At 39.5% G+C, this 19,149-nt stretch overlaps 1 pseudogene; it reads left to right on the top strand.

Moving 5' to 3' along the window:
- LOC102256448 overlaps nucleotides 1–18,670 on the top strand; it is a 22,598-nt pseudogene extending 3,928 nt beyond the window's left edge.
- Nucleotides 18,671–19,149: the final 479 nt, after the last annotated feature.

Raw genomic sequence — 19,149 nt, 5'->3', positions numbered from 1 at the left:
GCTGAAAGCAGGTATCTGGGGTTTGTTTAGCTTCTATAATTGAAACTTTGTTGCCGCCACTGGAGCTAAGAGCTGGCTCCTGCTCGCCAGCTGAAAGCAGGTATCTGGGGTTTGTTTACCTTCTATAATTGAAACTTTGTTGCTGTCACTGGAGGTAAGAGCAGGGCTCCTGCTCCCTCCAGCTCTGTGGCCACGGCCTGCTGAAAGCAGGTATCTGGGGTTTGTTTAGCTTCTATAATTGAAACTTTGTTGCTTTCAGAGCTCAGAGCTGGGCCGCGGCAGGCGGGGAACCTTGGCTTCCTCCATCACTGGAGCAAGCAAGCCTCCTGCTCGCTTCAGCTGCATGGCTGCTGGCCGCCATCTTGGTTGGGTTAATTTGCATATCTCGCTGATTAGCCAATGGGAGGGGTAGCGAAGGTACAGTCAATTACCATGTTTGTCTATTATTAGATAGGATATTGAAAAGAAATATCCAATAAATCTTTGAACTTTTTTCATTTATGAAATTCCATCCAAAATGTGGTAGCTTTGTTGTGCAAAAATGAAAATCAATATTTTATAAACATATTTTCAATAATAATTTACTTTTCCATAAGTAATATTTCAGTTTGCTTTTTCATATAAGTTTGATACAAAATAATCAGTAATCAAAAGGCACAGGCATTTGTGTTGTGTATTTTACTATTAAGTATGTGTTTGTGAGTCATGGTATGTTAGAGCGTGTATGTGAATGTGATATATACAGATATGTGTGTTTCACCTCTTTAACTAGCACGGACTAAATTTCATCTGGTGTTTATTATTGTTGTCATCTGGTTTAGATATGATAAATGCATCTCACTTTAAGAACAAGTCGCCAAAAAATCTTCATAAAATTTTTAAAATACTTCTGTTTTTCTAGTTCAAGAAAAATATCACATTTACTAATGAAATTTTAATGATAATGTTAACTCTTTGTTGGTTGGTTATACCCCATGACCTAATAAAAACATGTCCTTTTTCTTAGTTCCTTAGACTGCCGCTGTGTTGAGTGAGGGTTCCCTGTATCTTCCAGCACAAGTACTCTCTTCACTGATCAATTTAACCCTACCTTAGATGTTCACTAGCAGAAAGGAAACAACGTACTCTTAAAGATCAAATTAAAACTTACCATTAAATGTATTTTTTAAATCTATGAAGTCTAAATATATATTGGTAGAGTAGCCAACAGAATATGAAGCATGTGAGTGAAATCCATTCTTCAATAAATAAAATACTCTGATGTTCTGGAGGACAACATTTAAAGCTTTCAAGACTTGACTGTCCAAGAAAAAAGAAGCCAACAAATGCATATTTACCAATGAATAATGGCTAGAGCCTAAAAATGCTTGTTTTGAAGCTATTTCTTTTTTTAAAATATATTTTATTGATTTTTTACAGAGAGGAAGGGAGAGGAATAGAGAAGTTAGAAACATCGATGAGAGAGAAACATCGATCAGCTGCCTCCTGCACACCTCCTACTGGGGATGTGCCCGCAACCAAATCGATGAGAGAGAAACATCGATTCAGCTGCCTCCTGCACACTCCCCACTGGGGATGTGCCCGCAACCAAGGTACATGCCCTTGACCAGAATCGAACCTGGGACCCTTAAGTCCACAGGCCGACGCTCTATCCACTGAGCCAAACCGGTTAGGGCAAAGCTATTTCTTAAGGTCTTCACTGGAAATTGTTTACATCTGTTCAGTATCACCATTTCTGTTTTCTCAATGGTTTTCACTGAGAAGAAATTAAAACGGGAAAGACAGGAATAGCAGAGTAGTCTGTGCAAACTTGGGCATGAATGGAGGAGATAGTTGGAACATCCTTTTTCCACATTCTGTTCCTTTTTATGTCAGAAATATTCTTTTGGAGGATTATGCCACTGCATTTGCCTCAAACCTAAATGATGACTATTTTCTAGGACAGTGATGGCGAACCTTTTGAGCTCGGCGTGTCAGCATTTTGAAAAACCCTAACTTAATGTCAGCATTTTGGAAAACCCTAACTTAACTCTGGTGCCGTGTCACATATAGAAATTTTTTGATATTTGCAACCATAGTAAAACAAAGACTTATATTTTTGATATTTATTTTATATATTTAAATGCCATTTAACAAAGAAAAATCAACCAAAAAAATGAGTTCGCGTGTCACCTCTGACATGCGTGTCATAGGTTCGCCATCACTGGTCTAGGATGTTTTCAATCCAGAAATATTAATTATTATTCTCATCCAAAAGGACTTTTTTCTCTAGACCTTCGTTGTTAAAGTCTTACAAGCTCACCCGTGGATCAATTGCTTTATTTAATAGAATTTTTTCTAAATTCTTTTTTTTATTGATTAAGTTATTACATATGTGTCCTTATCCCCACATTACCCCCTATTCCCCCACTCATGCCCTCACCCTCCTGTTGTCCGTGTCTATTGGTTAGGCCTAGATGCTTGATTTATCCTTCTCTGACTGGCTTACTAAAAGTAATACATCGCTCCCCCCAAAAAACAAATAAACAAAAAAACCTTATCATTAACATGCCAGGATTTTTAATTTATTTAAAATAACAATTAGATATGAATTATTAAGCTTGGGTATGATCATAGTCATATGCAATTTAATGTGATTTAAATTGCTATAATTATACTTTAGTAAAATGCTTTTGATATTAAAAGTTATTACCTTATCTATCTGTTGTCCTTTATACTGCTCTTCTTCATTTTAGTTTGATGATAATATACATATTTAAATCTCGTTTGAACTAATTTATTCCCCTGGACTGCCATGGACTTGGATTATGTTTCCCTGTCCCATTACGGTATCACTGTACACAGCATGCATTCCATTTGCTCAGCAGTCATCATCCAACCCAACTCCCAAATCCCCAACCTAACCCAAAGTGCTATCTTTGCTTAAGTTTCCTGTATCTTACTAACATTCAAACATTTCCTAGCTTTGGAACTATTATCCTTACACCCTTTCTTAACCAAAACCTGTGTTTTACAAAGGAAAGTCTTTATTCATATATTTAAATGCCATTTAACAAAGAAAAATCAACCAAAAAAATGAGTTCGCGTGTCACCTCTGACATGCGTGTCATAGGTTCCCCATCACTGGTCTAGGATGTTTTCAATCCAGAAATATTAATTATTATTCTCATCCAAAAGGACTTTTTTCTCTAGACCTTCTTTGTTAAAGTCTTACAAGCTCACCTGTGGCTCAATTGCATTATTTAATAGAATTTTTTCTAAATTCTTTTTTTTTATTGATTAAGTTATTACATATGTGTCCTTATCCCCACATTACCCCCTATTCCCCTCACTCATGCCCTCACTCCCTTGTTGTCCATGTCCATTGGTTAGGCCTAGATGCTTGCATATAAGTCCTTTGGTTAATCTCTTCTCCTTACCCCCACCCTCCCCTACCTTCCCTCTGAAGCCCGACGGTCTGATCGATGCCTCTTCATCTCTGGATCTGTCCTTGTTCATTAGTTTATGCTGTTCATTATATTCCACAAATGAGTGAGATCATGTGGTATTTATCCTTCTCTGACTGGCTTACTAAAAGTAATACATCGCTCCCCCCAAAAAACAAATAAACAAAAAAACCTTATCATTAACATGCCAGGATTTTTAATTTATTTAAAATAACAATTAGATATGAATTATTAAGCTTGGGTATGATGATAGTCATATGCAATTTAATGTGATTTAAATTGCTATAATTATACTTTAGTAAAATGCTTTTGATATGAAAAGTTATTACCTTATCTATCTGTTGTCCTTTATACTGCTCTTCTTCATTTTAGTTTGATGATAATATACATATTAAAATCTCGTTTGAACTAATTTATTCCCCTGGACTGCCATGGGCTTGGATTATGTTGCCCTGTCCCATTAGGGTATCACTGTACACAGCATGCATTCCATTTTCTCAGCAGTCATCATCCAACCCAACTCCCAAACCCCCAACCTAACCCAAAGTGCTCTCTCTGCTTAACTTTCCTGTCAAGTCCTTTGGTTAATCTCTTCTCCTTACCCCCACCCTCCCCTACCTTCCCTCTGAAGCCCGACGGTCTGATCGATGCCTCTTCATCTCTGGATCTGTCCTTGTTCATTAGTTTATGCTGTTCATTATATTCCACAAATGAGTGAGATCATGTGGTATTTATCCTTCTCTGACTGGCTTACTAAAAGTAATACATCGCTCCCCCCAAAAAACAAATAAACAAAAAAACCTTATCATTAACATGCCAGGATTTTTAATTTATTTAAAATAACAATTAGATATGAATTATTAAGCTTGGGTATGATCATAGTCATATGCAATTTAATGTGATTTAAATTGCTATAATTATACTTTAGTAAAATGCTTTTGATATGAAAAGTTATTACCTTATCTATCTGTTGTCCTTTATACTGCTCTTCTTCATTTTAGTTTGATGATAATATACATATTAAAATCTCGTTTGAACTAATTTATTCCCCTGGACTGCCATGGGCTTGGATTATGTTGCCCTGTCCCATTAGGGTATCACTGTACACAGCATGCATTCCATTTTCTCAGCAGTCATCATCCAACCCAACTCCCAAACCCCCAACCTAACCCAAAGTGCTCTCTCTGCTTAACTTTCCTGTCTCTTACTAACATTCAAACATTTCCTAGCTTTGGAACTATTATCCTTACACCCTTTCTTAACCAAAACCTGTGTTTTACAAAGGAAAGTCTTTATTCTGCCTCTCTTTTGAGTGAACCTCTTTATTCAGTTACATTGTAAGACCTGGAGAGGCTGCTAGCGTTGTCCTAGCCTTCTGATCCATGAATACTGTGCAAGGGAAAACTCTATTGTTTCTTACTTCCTTCCAATACTTCCATTCTGAAACGGAATGTGTGAATTTTCCCGCACATTAAGCAATTCTCTGATGCCAACTGGGTGTCATACGATTTGACTCAATTCTGACACTATCTATCTAGAGTTAGCATCAGCTCCCATGGGTTAAAAGCTCTATCCCACAATTCTGACCTCAATTCAGATGTCAATCACAGGTTCAGGTTTCACCTGTGCTTCCGACTCACCACCTATAAATTGGAGGTCCCCAGGACTCCCTACTCTGGTTCATGAAGTTGCTAAAGCGGCTCACAGAATTCCGGGAAACAGTTTACTTACTAGATAACCAGTTCATCATATAAGGATCTAACTAAGGAACAGCCAGATGGAAGAGCTGCACAGAGCAAGGTATGTGGGAAGAGATGGGGAGCTTCCCTATGACTGGTTGTATCACCAACTTAGCACCTCCAGTGCTCACCAACCTGGAAGTTCTCCTACTTTTAAATACATGGAGTTACTGCCCTGGCTGGGGTAGCTAAATGGTTAGAGAGTCAGCCCATGCACCAAAAGGACTTGGGTTTGATTCCTAGTCAAGGGAATGTACCTGGTTTGCGGATTTGATCCCAGACCCTGATACATTCAATGTGATGTTTTTCTCTCTCTCTCTCTCCCTCCTTCCTTTCCACTCTTCCTAAAAATCAGTGGAAAAAAATATCCTCCACTGAAAATTAACAAAAAAATAAAAATACATGGAGTTGTTTGTTTGTTTGGGGTTTTTTCTTAGTTATATTTTTACTAGAGGCCTGGTGCATGAAATTTGTGCATGGGAGGGGGGATCCCTCAGCCCAGCCTGCACCTTCTCTAATCCGGGACCCCTTAGGGGATGTAAAACTACCTCTCACAGTCTGGGACCGCTGGCTCCTAACTGCTCACTTGCCTGCCTGCCTGATCACCCCTAACCCCTCTGCCTGCCTGCCTGATTACCCCTAACCATCTCTGCCTGCCTGCCTGATCGCCCTTAACCTCTCCCCTACCAGCCTGAACACCCCTAACTGCTCCCCTGCTGGCCTGATTGCCACTAACCACCTCTGCCTTGCCCCGCACCCGGGACTCAGGATTCCTTCCCTCTGGCCGGCCACAGGCACCCACTACCCAAGCCGGCTTCACCTGGGCTGACTGCAGCCACAGGCGACCGTGGGCGGGCAGCTTCACCCAGGCCGCAGCCACAGGCGCTGGTGCCTGGGACTGTGGGGTGGGAAGCTTGTCCCTCTCCCGGGCCACAGCCTGTCTGGTCCCCATTCCTCTGTCGCAATCTCATTTGTGCCTGGCTGGTCCCCATTCCTCTCTCCCCAGTGTTGAGTGTCTGAGCCGTTATGGTGTGATGGGGGGAGGGGGTGATGACCATTTGCATATTAGCTCTTTATTATGTAGGATGGCTTAGAATATGGTCTACCTTTTATTTTTGTTGGTATTTTTGTTTTTATATTTGTTTTATTTTTATCTTTATTGTTCGAAGTATTACAGATGTCCCTCCTTTTTCCCCCCCATTTGACCCTGTCTAGCCTGCCCCCACTTCCCTCCCCAGGCCTTCACCACACTATTGTCTGTGTTCATGGGTTCACATATGCATACAAGTTCTTTGGTTAATTTTTTCCCACCAGCAACCCCTTCCCTCTGAGATTTGACAATCTGTTCCATGCTTCTCTGTCTCTGGATCTATTACATTCATCAGTTTATTTTGTTCATTATGGTCTACTTTTAAATGTTTCATGTTCAATTGAATGTTTCATGTGCTGTTGTTTAGTGGAGTTGGTCATCTTTAAATATCAATTAGATCAACTTTATTGATAGTTTTGTTCAATTCTTCTATATCCTTATTATGTACTGTTAATTTCTATTAATTATTTAGAGAGAGGGAAAGATGTGGAAATCTCTGACATTGGTTCCTTACAGTATTCCCATTGCTTTTATGGAGAAAAAACATTTTTGTGTGTCCTTACTTTGCTATTTTGCTGATATCACTTCCCTGCCTTAAATTTTAAAAGGGAAGACCCTACCCCTCCTTGTAGACAGCAATAATGTAACTGAGGGAATGAATATATCTACTCTGGAAGTCATATGATAAAGTCATTTTTTAAAAAAATATCTCTATTGGTAATTAAACTGCTATTATTCCCATATGCACATGTCTTTGCATCTATCTCATTTTTTATATTTTTATTGAATTCAGAGAGGAAGGGAGAGGGAGAGAGAGATAGAAACATCAATGATGAGAGAATTATTGATTGGCTGCCTCCTGCACACCCCCTACTGGGGATCAAACCCATAACCTAGGCATGTGCCCTTGACTGGAATCAAACCCAGGACCTTCCAGTCTGCAGTCCAATGCTCTATCCACTGAGCCAAACCAGCTAGGGCTGCATCTATCTCTTAACTGCTCCAGAACTTAAGCAAGGCACATGGTGTCATTTACCAGCCCACTCATGCCTCAGCTATATGTATGACAAACACTATGAAATGGTGTCAGACTAAAGGCAAGGACCTGCACCACACTTTAATAGATTTTGCTGCAAACAAATTAGCAAGAACTCAGTGAGAACTCCTCTCCTTAGTGTTATGCCAAATGCTATCCATGCTTTAAGTCAATTTCTTCTTCATACACAGATTACTTGCTAAGAGATTTGGGTGCAAACTAATACCTAAGATGGCCTAACAATATGAAAATATATACCTTTATCTATATTAACAATTCAGCAGTTTCATAGATATGTTTCTGTTTTTTCCAGGACTGTTTATGCTAATGACTCTGATTAAACATACTTTAAACATAGCAGAAGTTGGAAGCCATTTCTTGCCAACAGCGAAAAATGGTCTGTGGAGAGTGACCTGAGCATCATCACAAACTGAGGCGCTGGCTCTGGGCAAACAGCTGGTGGGTGGACCTGGTCCTTCGGGCTCTGATGGGCACTTCGAGGGACCTAGTTCTCATACTTGTGCTTGACGTGTTTCCACAGATTCCCCTGGTTGATGTGTTTGTAGATCACGTCCCTGCCTTGATCAAAAGCAAACTGGAAGAACAGAGGGTAAGGTGGAGGCTCTGTAGAATAGAAGGGAGTACAGCCTCCCAGTTAACATGGGAGCCTCCATGTTTCTCCATTCAGTAGGTTTTTTGTTGTTTTGTTTTGTTTTGTTAATATATTTGTATTAATTTCAGAGAGGAAGAGAGAGAGAGAGAAAGAGAGAGAAACATCAATGATGAGATATAATCATTGATTGGCTGCCTCCTGCATGCTCCACACTTGGATTGAGCCCACCACTGGAATCAAACTGAGACCTCCTGGTTCATAAATTGATGCTCAACCACTGAGCCACACCAGCCAGGCCATTCAGTAGGTTTCTTATCTCTAATTATGTCATGCATTGTATCTTCCAAAAAGAGATGTGTCTTTCAGAGACAGAATGGAATTTAAAAAATTTTAGTGTCTTCCCATACCAATTCATAGAAAATGAATAAACATTCAATTAATATATATTAACTAGAGGCCCGGTGCACAAAATTCATGCACTGGGGGGTGTCCTTCAGCCCAGCCTGCACCTTCTCCAATCTGGGGCCCCTCGGGCGATGTCTGAAACCGGCAGTCGGACATCCCTCTCACAATCCAGGACTGCTGGCTCCCAACCGCCTGCCTGCCTGATTGCCCCTAACCGCTTCTGCCTGCCAGCCTGATTGATGCCTAACTGCTTTCCTGCTGGCCTGATTGCCCACAACTGCCCTCCCCTGCCGGCCATCTTGGGGGTGGCCATCTTGTGCAAGGGTATGACAGTCAATTTGCATATTACCTCTTTATTATATAGGGTTAGGAATATATAAAATATGATCTAACAAACATGGTAAACTAGAAAGATTACTAAATAATCTGGTTATAAATGGTTTTCTCACTTAAAAATAATTACCTTGGGACAGTTTCTCAAATATGAAATGAAATATAACACTTTATGAAGTTCTTGTGCTAATTAAATGCAGTAATTGATATAAAGTATAAGGCATAATGAATATCAGTCTGTCCCTGCTTATTCTAGGAACACTAAATAAGTGCTTTAAAATAAATATGGCCTAAAGTGTTTAATAAAACCATTTGATCAATCTCATACAGGTTGACTTACAGCCTGCATGTTCATCCCAAATATATGTGATAGTTTACCAGGCTTCCTGTTTTGTTTTGTTTTTTTCAACATGATCTAGAGTATAACCAGCAATGATAAATGTTAAGAAATATTAGTTTTCTAATAAGAACCTTGGCGACACATGGAAACAATGTTGAGATTCACTATAAGATTGTTATCCATGCTGTTTTTCTTATCATAGTGTCAGTTCCCACATCGAAACTTCTGTAAACAGGAATAATCAGAGGCACAGATCAGTGCCTTGCTGCTTGGATAGGAATGTTATGTAAGCGTTCTCCCTTGCATTTAACAGAATCTTCAGAAATGAGTAATGTCTTAGAAGTGTCTGCTCAACAGATTTCATGTATTGATTTGTCTGCTGGCTTGGCTTACTACTCACACAGGAGGAAGATGGCTGATTACCACACTATAGGCATTGTCAGTTCAAAGCTACTTTGTAAGTTTGCTTGGACTTTTAATATTGACCTATTCATTCTCTATAGAGTACTAGTTTTTTTCTAAAGGTTTTCCTCTCTTGTTTACTTCCCATACTTTCACATATTTTAGAGAAACCTATGAATAAAAATAATTTTAAGGGCTAACATTTATTGAGCATAGATTACATGCCATTATGTGATTACTTAATATTTATAACATCACTTCGAGGTGGATATTACTACAGTCCAAAATTCATAAATGAGAACACTGAATCACAAAGAGGTTAAATATCTACCAGCCCATTTTCCTGGTTATTGAACTATTGTCTCATTGTATCAGGTTTAATTGCTCCTTTATGATGCTGAGTTTGAAAATCTACATACCACATGTCTCATTACAGCTGCCTTCTTGTGACATTCTGACAGTAGGGGGCAGCACAAGTAGAAAATTGCAGGGTAAACACAAAGAAGAAGTGCTTTTCTTTTCACAACAGCACTTCCCCACAGTAGCAGCAGTTGATTCTATCTAGCCTCTGATTCCCTTTCTCCACCAGCACCAACATCATTGAAACCCCTCCTGGCAGCAACAGGCTTACACCCTCCTTAGAAGTGTGAGCTCTGTGCTGCAGGACCACTCTATGACAGTCTCTATTATGATAATCACAACCTCTTCCCTTTATTTCTCCAGATGTAAGGTGGTAGATTCTTCTTGCAGTTATTTTTCTGGCTTATCTCAGTGTTTTTTGTTTATTTATTTTATTTTTTTAACAATTTTTACTCCTTCAGCTTATTCAGCACCTGTATAATGAACTCCCTGTGCAATTCCCTCATTTCAAACACCTAGTTTGGTTTCTGTTTTCCCTGCCAAGTCCCTTATTAATAAGTTTTCCTGGCTCATTTCTTTGCAATGCTGGATCTCTTAATTTAGGTTCCTTGTGGGGTAAAAAGGAAATTGTACACTTTATAATATTTTCGAATAATTATGGGTATAAGTAAACATAAAGACATGCATCTGCCTCTCACATCCTGGATGAGAGTAATACTCAGTGAAGCTACCCTTTGCTCAGGACTACACTGAGAGCTGACAGTGCTGAAACCACGCCAGCTAGAACTAAGCAGGTAGTATACTCTTGTGCTCAGATCTTGTGTTTTTTGGTCTCCCAGATTCTGAACCAACACTATTGAAAGGTTCGGGTCATGCACCAATGACATGAGGCCATAATGCAGTGGTTCTCAACCTTGGCTGCACATTAGAATCACCTGGGAATCTTTTTAAAATCCTGATTTCTGGGCCCCATCCTCCGGAAATTCTGTTTCTTTGTTAAGGGGTGGGGCCACAACATTAGTAAACAGCGGTTCTCAACCTGTGGGTCTCGACCCCTTTGGGGGTCGCCTAGGACCATCGGAAAACACATATAATTACATATTGTTTTTGTGATTAATCACTATGCTTTAATTATGTTCAATTTGTAACAATGAAATTGGGGGTCACCACAACATGAGGAACTGTATTAAAGGGTCGTGGCATTAGGAAGGTTGAGAACCACTGCCATAATGTATCAAAAGAGATTTTTATTTCAGGCACCTGTGTGCAAGTGGGCTGATTCCAACAAAGGAGTCAGCGGAGACTGAAGGGGGAGGCAGGGTTTTATTAACTGCTACTGGCTGCAAACAGTTCTGCTGACGTACAGAGCTTGACTGACGTGTCCTGTCCTTGGCTCTTCCTGGCACCAGATGTCCAGTGGCTCTCTGGGCTATGCCAGGCTCAAGGTTGCAAGCTTTCTGCAAGATATCTGCTGAGCACAATAAGTTTTCTCTGCCCCGTTTTATTCTCTTTAACCCTTTCAACTATGTGTGCCCAGAACATGCCAGTATTTTTCAACTTTTTATCAATAAGTATATGTGTTTCCATATCTGTGTTTGTGTGTGAGTGTGTGTGTGTGTGTGTGTGTGTGTGTGTGTTGGGGAAGGAATGGCGATCCCAAATGCCTAGTAACCTTTTAATATTAATCACTTCCACTGAACCACCTAACTTCCCGCTGCACATAATTGGCTTCTCCATTTGCTAGTTCTGGGATTTTCAGTAAACTACTTAAATGGCATGCACTTTTCTCTAAAATGGGCATTTTAAAAGTATCCAAGTCAAGGATTATGTTTAGTGAGTAAATACATATGAAATGATTAGGTTGTCATCGTCACATGGCCATTGTTAAATGAAAGTCGTTTAGTTTTATCGCTGTTACTCCTACTGTATCCTAGACTGACATAGCCTGGAGAGATATGCACTGGAAGAAAATAACTTACTCTAAAACATATACGTAGAAAATTTCCACAAACTAGAAATTGTTTGCTCAAAACCGTGGAAAGTACAAACTTATCAGACAATGTCTCCCTGATACTTGGCCTATTATTTGGGTGGAATTAGCCTGTGCATTACTACTTCATGCCTCTGAAGAAGAGAGCCGCTCAGCTGAAAGGAAGTGAGAAAGCACTTGTTTCACCTCCCTGCCCCTCATTGCTCCCTTACCACATGTTCACGGAAGAGATGTGAAGGCAGAGGCCAATGGCATGGACATTTTTTTATACTCCTGGCAGGAAACAACTGCAGATAAAGTAAGGTTGCTATCTGGTTTGTTTCATTTAGCAAAAAAAATTCTCAATCTTGGAAAGAGTGTTTTTTGAGCTCTTCAGTAGGAAATGGAGCAGTGCCCACCCCCAGCATATATACTGGTGGCCAGCTCTCTTCTGTATTAGATTGCTCTGACCCTCGGGTTTTATACGTGTAAACTGCTTTTTACTTTTTAAAAGTATTTTATAGACTCCAAATTTATCTTGCTTATCTTTCTTGCTTATTGCTGATAAAGTTAAATTCCAGAAGCTAAATGCCTTAGTGTAGTGGTTGAACCAAGGCTGAAGTAGCTCTCTGAATCCTTGGCCACTAATGTGTAGGTTAGAGGGAAAGTGTTCCCTAGCTATCTGAAAGGAAATTGTTCCTATGAAATCATTCATAAGTCGAAATGGCATAAAACGAAGGAGCTATTTTCACTTTTTTTCTTTAACAGTGCAAATCCTCTTTGGATTTCTTCCTGTTTGCAAAATCAGGTGCTAATATAGGCTTTCTGTAAAAGTGAACTTTCAGAAAGCAGGAGGTCCCTGTATATGTTTGTCCTTTCTTGGCGCAAGGGTCCCCAGCTTTTATTAGATTCACGTGGAGATACATGGTTTTAAAAAGAGGCAATAACCAGGATTTTTCAGTACATATTACCAGAAGCTGAGTTTGGGACAGTGAAAAGCTTGGGGTCCGTTAGCAGTAGATGTGGTGGGCACATTTCCGGCCTGTTGCACTACTAACTCCATTACCTGTAGGTGGGAAGGACCCACGTAATTCCGGCTAAAGATGGCTTTTTACTTCTCATCTCCTGTGCTGATCCTGCCCCACTGAGACTTCTCTGAGGATCAAAGGACTAAATATTTAGTTCAGAATGAATGTTCTTATAAACGTCCAGTGTGGTAGAGAGACAGAGATTTGACAAAATGCAACACAAAAGCTCAGCTTTGACAACGGGATTCTAATCATAGGACACTACTTTAAAAAAAAAACAACACGACAACATTACATCATAGTTTCTACTAAGAAATAGCAAATAGTTATCCGAAGGAGCTACATTTTTCCTGAAGTAAAATGTGCTGCCGAGAAATAAACAAGACGCAGCCCCAGGGCCATTCCTACGTAGCCTCGGAGAGTCTCGGACTCTATTTCTCTTTTGGAAGAGAACACCCTGGAACCGGCCACAGAGACACAACGGGGCAGGAGAGATATGCCACAAGAGGGAAGATGCCACACTGAGATCTCTGAGTCCTTGTTCACCCTGCAGCAAGTAGAAGTGTAAAGAGGGTGGAATCTACTTACATGAGGAGTCTCGCCAGGTGAAGCATCATTGTAATACCTGCAATGTATCTAGTGAGACATGTAAATATCTCTGGAGTGAACATTCCTTTCTTTTTTGATACTGAACATCAGTGTGGTGCTAGAAATCTCTTTCTTTTCCTCTTTCTCCTTCATTTCCTCTGTTTCACTTACTCCCTCATCCCACCCTCTCTATATGTCAAATGTTTTCACTGTAATTGAAAGCCTTTTTGTTTCGTGAAATTTAATGATATTTTAACTGACAGAATAGCATGCTCTCTCAAGACATAAGAAATTTACAGGTTTACTGAACCTTTCAGAACAGCAACCAACACCCTCAAAGAAAAAGAAACAAAAACCCCAGTGGAAGGAGGAAGTTACATGGACACTACATTTCTTAAATAACACTTATGTTCCATCGAGTCCTAATTTCTAGCAACTTTACCATGAAAACTTCTGCTCCAGTAAAAGTGTGTATACATTAAAACCAAGGAAACTCCAAGCGTTGGGCTTATAAAAAAAAAACAGAGAAAAAATTGTCCTGCTTCATTCTGTTGCACTTTCTGGTATTTTTTAAACAAAACTCAATTTATCACTTTTAGAGAGGATAGAACATAAAAGTAAAGGATGTTGCCATATAAGTTGGAAATATATCCTCGACAACAGCTTCTGGGGCCGATCTGCATAGCAGGCTCTCACTTTTTTATTCAGTGTGAAAGCTAATAAATCTATCTGTGAAAACTCCTAAAAGGCAATCATTTTCAGAAAGAACGAATTCTGGCAAAAGCTATTGTTTGAGCAAATCCAAATGACAAGTGCTTTAATCTGACAACATTTGCAGTTCCAGGGGCACCGTACATTTTGGAACCATAAAAGCAGCAACACATTCTGTGAGGCAAAACATACTGCGTTTGAATCTGCCCTGCTGAAACTTGCTGCCCGTGGTTATGCACAATGTATTAAGAACATGAAGGATGATAAATTATAAACCTACACGATCTCGTCATTTTGCAAGAGAGTGCTTATTTTCTTTTCCATCCATCTGTTTTTGTTATACACACTCTCCAAATTCAGTTAGGAACTCTACCCCCCGATAGCATTCTCACACTGTTTCTACATTTTTTTAGAGGGTAAGCATCAGATTTTCCAATAAAAATAAATTTTTTATATTATTGACAGCATCAAATAAAATATAATTATTTTTCAATTATTGAATTAAAAAATTTTTTTTCTTATGTGTAGAAAGTAATGATTCAAGATGCCCAGAAGGTGAAATTCAGAAATTCAGTTTCCATGTAATGTACTTCTTCAGTTGCTATTTTCTGTTTGGCACTGGAAGCAGGACATCGAACATTGTGAGAAATGAAAAGTTGATGGTCTTTGCCCTGAAGTTTACAATCGGAGAATAAAAGCTGTAGCAAAGTGAAGTAAACGTTGTTAGAAGTAAGGCAATAAGAGGGGGAAACCAATATACTGTGAACTTGGAAGTAGAGACAAAAAAAAACTGTGTTTATTTAAGAACTGCCAATCTCTCAAACTGCCTCCTGCCAGATGAGCCCTCTGATGGGGGGCTTAGATGTCCTTCTCCTGGATTTATAGAGACAGCGTTTTATTTGGACTCTCTGAATCCTGCCTCCACCCATCCTGCAGTGAATTGCCAAGAAAACACACCAAATTTTTGAAGGCACTCCTTCACACACTGTAACCTGACCCCCTTCTTTTCTGTCACATCTAATTGAAACTTGTCAGCCAGTCTTTTAAATGTCTCCATTATGGTCCGCCTTTCCTGGTCCATAATCAGCCAGGATTCCCTGTGACCCACTTTCTTGACCAGAAGTGCTCAGCTTTCTTTGCTCTGCCTTTTCATACCCCAAAGTCATTGAAGCCCAGCTGAACACGCACCTCTCCCACCATCGCTCACCACACTCTTCCAGATCTCAGTTACGAAGTTAGCAAAGGTTTGCATGTTGATTGTCAGTACCTGTTTCTACTGCACCCTCAATTTGAAAATGAGCTGCCTGAGGAAATCTATGAGGTATCACCTACCCACATCTCTTAAAATGCCGTTTTTACTATAAACTCAAAACCAATTCTATGTGACTAAATGACCATTGAACACACTGTTTCTTAGACAAGGTCTTCCATTAATAAATATATTAATACTAGAGGCCCGGTGCATGAAATTTGTGCACAGGAGGGTCCCCTTAGCCCCGCCTGCACTCTCTCCAATCCGGGACCCCTCGGGGGATGTCTGACTGCCGGGACTGCTGGCTCCTAACTGCTCGCCTGCCTGCCTGCCTGATGGCCCTTAACTGCCTCTGCCTGCCTGCCTGCATGATCTCACCCCTAACTGCTCCCCCACCGGCCTGATCATGCCCCTAACTGCTTGCTTCCCCGTGCCGGCCTGATCACTCCTAACCACCTCTGCCTCGGCCCCCGCCACCATGGCTTTGGCCAGAAGGAAGTTGGAGGGCCAGAAGATATCCTGTCAATCTGGTCTGATTAGCATATTACCCTTTTATTAGTATAGACGTTTATTATAGTAAGTATAGTAAATATAAGTGATGTATTAATAAAAGTAAGTGTGATTGTTATCTACTTTAAACCTTCAGTTTGTATCCTTTAAAAATGTCTCTGGAATATAACATTAGTGTTTAAGATAGATTTCTGCTGTACATTTTTCCTAATTTTCCTCCAATCAGTTCCTCTAATTTATGTGATGATTGTGATGGGGTTCTTCTCTTATAATTTTTAGTTGAAAATAATGCAAGTCAAAGTAATGTGTATTCTCTTGAAAACAAGCACATATACATACATAAATATTTAATTTGGCTAAAATATTTAATGATAACAGGCTTTATATTATAATTTTATCAAACTCACCAAAATTTTTTCGTCATAAGTGATTCTCCTCACATGCAGGCAAATAACTGCATTTGTTATGAACTTAAATTATTTCAGGTGATATTTAACTTGCTTTTGACTTAAACTCAGTAATATTACTTGGCAAACAATAAAACATAAGCTAATGAAAATTTTCCTGAAGTACTTATACTACTTTAGCTAATATTGTTTCAGAAATCAATACTACTTTACAATATCAAAGGGAATAGTGACAATTTTTTTTGTTATATCTAGAGCAGAAGATGCTGTAAAATGGGGTTAAGATCTCTCTGCTTTTAACTCCCATCTTTTTTCCACTTTGCAATCTACCTTTCTATTTTTGTGTTTGAAGCAATAATAAGGAATATCCCATTGATATTAAGTTCTTACATACATAATTACTCATAAGCATTTGTTAGGTTAGTTTTTCATAGTGAATTTATGTTAATGAATAACATTATTTGTCTGCAGTTCATAGAAAAAAATAGAGAAAGAGAGACATTAGAGTCTTTCCTAACTAAAATATATTTCTACAGTAATTCCCACATTTCACTTAAAATAAAATTCAGACTCATTAGCTGTCTTTTATTCAACTTTTCCATTGCCATCTTCATAGGCACCCTGCTCTAGACCTAACTCAGATTTTTAGCTGTTTTAAAAATGTGACCTGATTTTTTTCACCAGTCTTATCATCTGTCTTCTCTCTGCCTGGATGCTTTCCATTTTCCTCCTAATTGCTAAATTTGAAGCTCTTTTCAAGAGTCGTTTTGTCCTCTGCAACAGATGTGGGTCACAGTCTCACTTGATTTCTTTCTGCGGCCCTCTTGGTTCTGTGTTTCCCTCACAAAGTGAAGGGTGAGCCACAGAAATCATCCCAGCTACAGAGTGGGAGGTGCCCCAGCCCCAGGCTGAGACGGGGCCTGGGACAGACTCTGACAGTGATGAATCAGTACCAGAGCTCTAGGACCAAGATTCCGCACAGGCAACCACACAGGCCCAGCTGGCAGCTGCAGCTGAAATTCATGAAGAACCAGTCAGTAAAGCAAAACAGAGCTGGAGTGAAAAACAGTCACAGAATTGTCCAAATTGGGCTTTCTATGGGTTACAGGGGTTACTAGGGGCACTATCCAGAAATCTAAGAATATCCTTTGTCATCACCAAACCAGATGTCTATAAGTGCCCAGCTTCAGATACAGTAAAACCTCGATATAAGGGACTGATTTGGGCAAGGGGGTGTCCATTAAAGCTGAAAATCTGTTACATAATCGATTTTCTGATGCATATGTTAAAATTTGATAAATTAGTTTATCTGTTTTTACTTATGTAGATATGTTTGTGTAATTACAATTAAGTATGCATGAAAAGTTTAATTTCAAAGAAAAGTTTTCTATATGTATTGCTATAATTTTAAATTTATACTGAATAGATCTAGTAAATGCATGCATTCACCAGCTACCACCAGTAAACAAATGCACACAGCTGGGGCATGGCTTAGCACACCTGGGAACATCAGCCAGCAAGCATTAAAACTGTTGCAGAGCCCTAGCTGGTTTGTTCAGTGGATAGAGCGTTGGCCTGGGGACTAAAGGGTCCCAGGTTCAATTCCAGTCAAGGCCACATGCCCAGGTTATGTACTCGATCCCCTGTAGGGGGCATGCAGGAGGCAGCCAATCAATGATTCTCTCTCATCATTGATGTTTCTATCTCTCTCTCCCTTCCTCTCTGAAATAAATACAAATATATTAAAAAAAAAAAAACTGTTGCAGAAAGTCACACCACCTGGCAACAGAACCAATTACCGCACTTGATGCCAGGTGATCACGTGCTAATCATTCTGATCATTGTTTACGGGTGGTGACTCTTGGATTTAAATATGTAGACTATACTTGTATATATGTAATATTTATTTATGTCAGCGAAATTACCATAGTGTTTTTACCAACATATGGACTATTTGCTAAAATGTGTTAAAAATAACAGTGAATTAATAACAAAGAATAACCTGTTAATTTAATAATAAGCAAGTCTTGATTAAAAGCATTTAAAAATTAACAGGGTGTTAATTTCCACATATAACTTATCGGCCAGAAATTTTGTCCCTTAAATCCAAAGTCTGTTAAATGGAGGTCTGAAAAATTGAGGGTTTACTGTACTGGCATAGTTTTGGCTGAAGCCAAGATAGAGGATTGATCTCAGCAAGCACAGTGGCAGCTGCTGAGGAAATTAAAGTTCAAGGTGAAGCTGTATTAAACATTCTAGAAAATGCACAGACTCCAACTGTACAAGAGGAGAGTAAAAAGGAAGAGGTTGATGAAACAGGTGTGGGAGCTAAGAACATAGAATTGGTCATATCACAAACAAATGTGTAGAGAGCAAAGGCAGTTGGAGCCCTGAAGAAAAACAGTAATGATATTAGAAATGCAATAATGGGTGCTCAATAAAATGTCGCCACTATTGTTGAGTATGTCATGTTGAATTTTTTTTTAAATATATATTTTTATTGATTTTTTACAGAGAGGAAGGGAGAGGGATAGAGAGTTAGAAACATCGATGAGAGAGAAACATCGACCAGCTGCCTCCTGCACACCCCCTACTGGGGATGTGCCTGCAACCAAGGTATATGCCCTTGACCGGAATCGAACCTGGGACCCTTCAGTCCGCAGGCCGACGCTCTATCCACCGAGCCAAACCGGTTTTGGAATGTTGAATTTTTTAAGGAAAGACTAATAAGTTAAAAAGTTTCAGAAGCTTTAATTTTCAGAAATAGGGGTTTAGGAACTATCCTTTAAAGCAGTGGTTCTCAACCTGTGGGTCGAGAGCCCTTTGGCGGTCGAACGATCCTTTCACAGGGGTCGCCTAAGACCATCCTGCATATCAGATATTTACATTACGATTCATAACAGTAGCAACATTACAGTTA

This window comes from Myotis brandtii, unplaced genomic scaffold (genome assembly GCF_000412655.1).
Source record: "Myotis brandtii unplaced genomic scaffold, ASM41265v1 scaffold136, whole genome shotgun sequence".
Lineage (NCBI taxonomy): Eukaryota > Metazoa > Chordata > Mammalia > Chiroptera > Vespertilionidae > Myotis > Myotis brandtii.
This window is presented reverse-complemented; position numbering and strand designations above follow the sequence as displayed.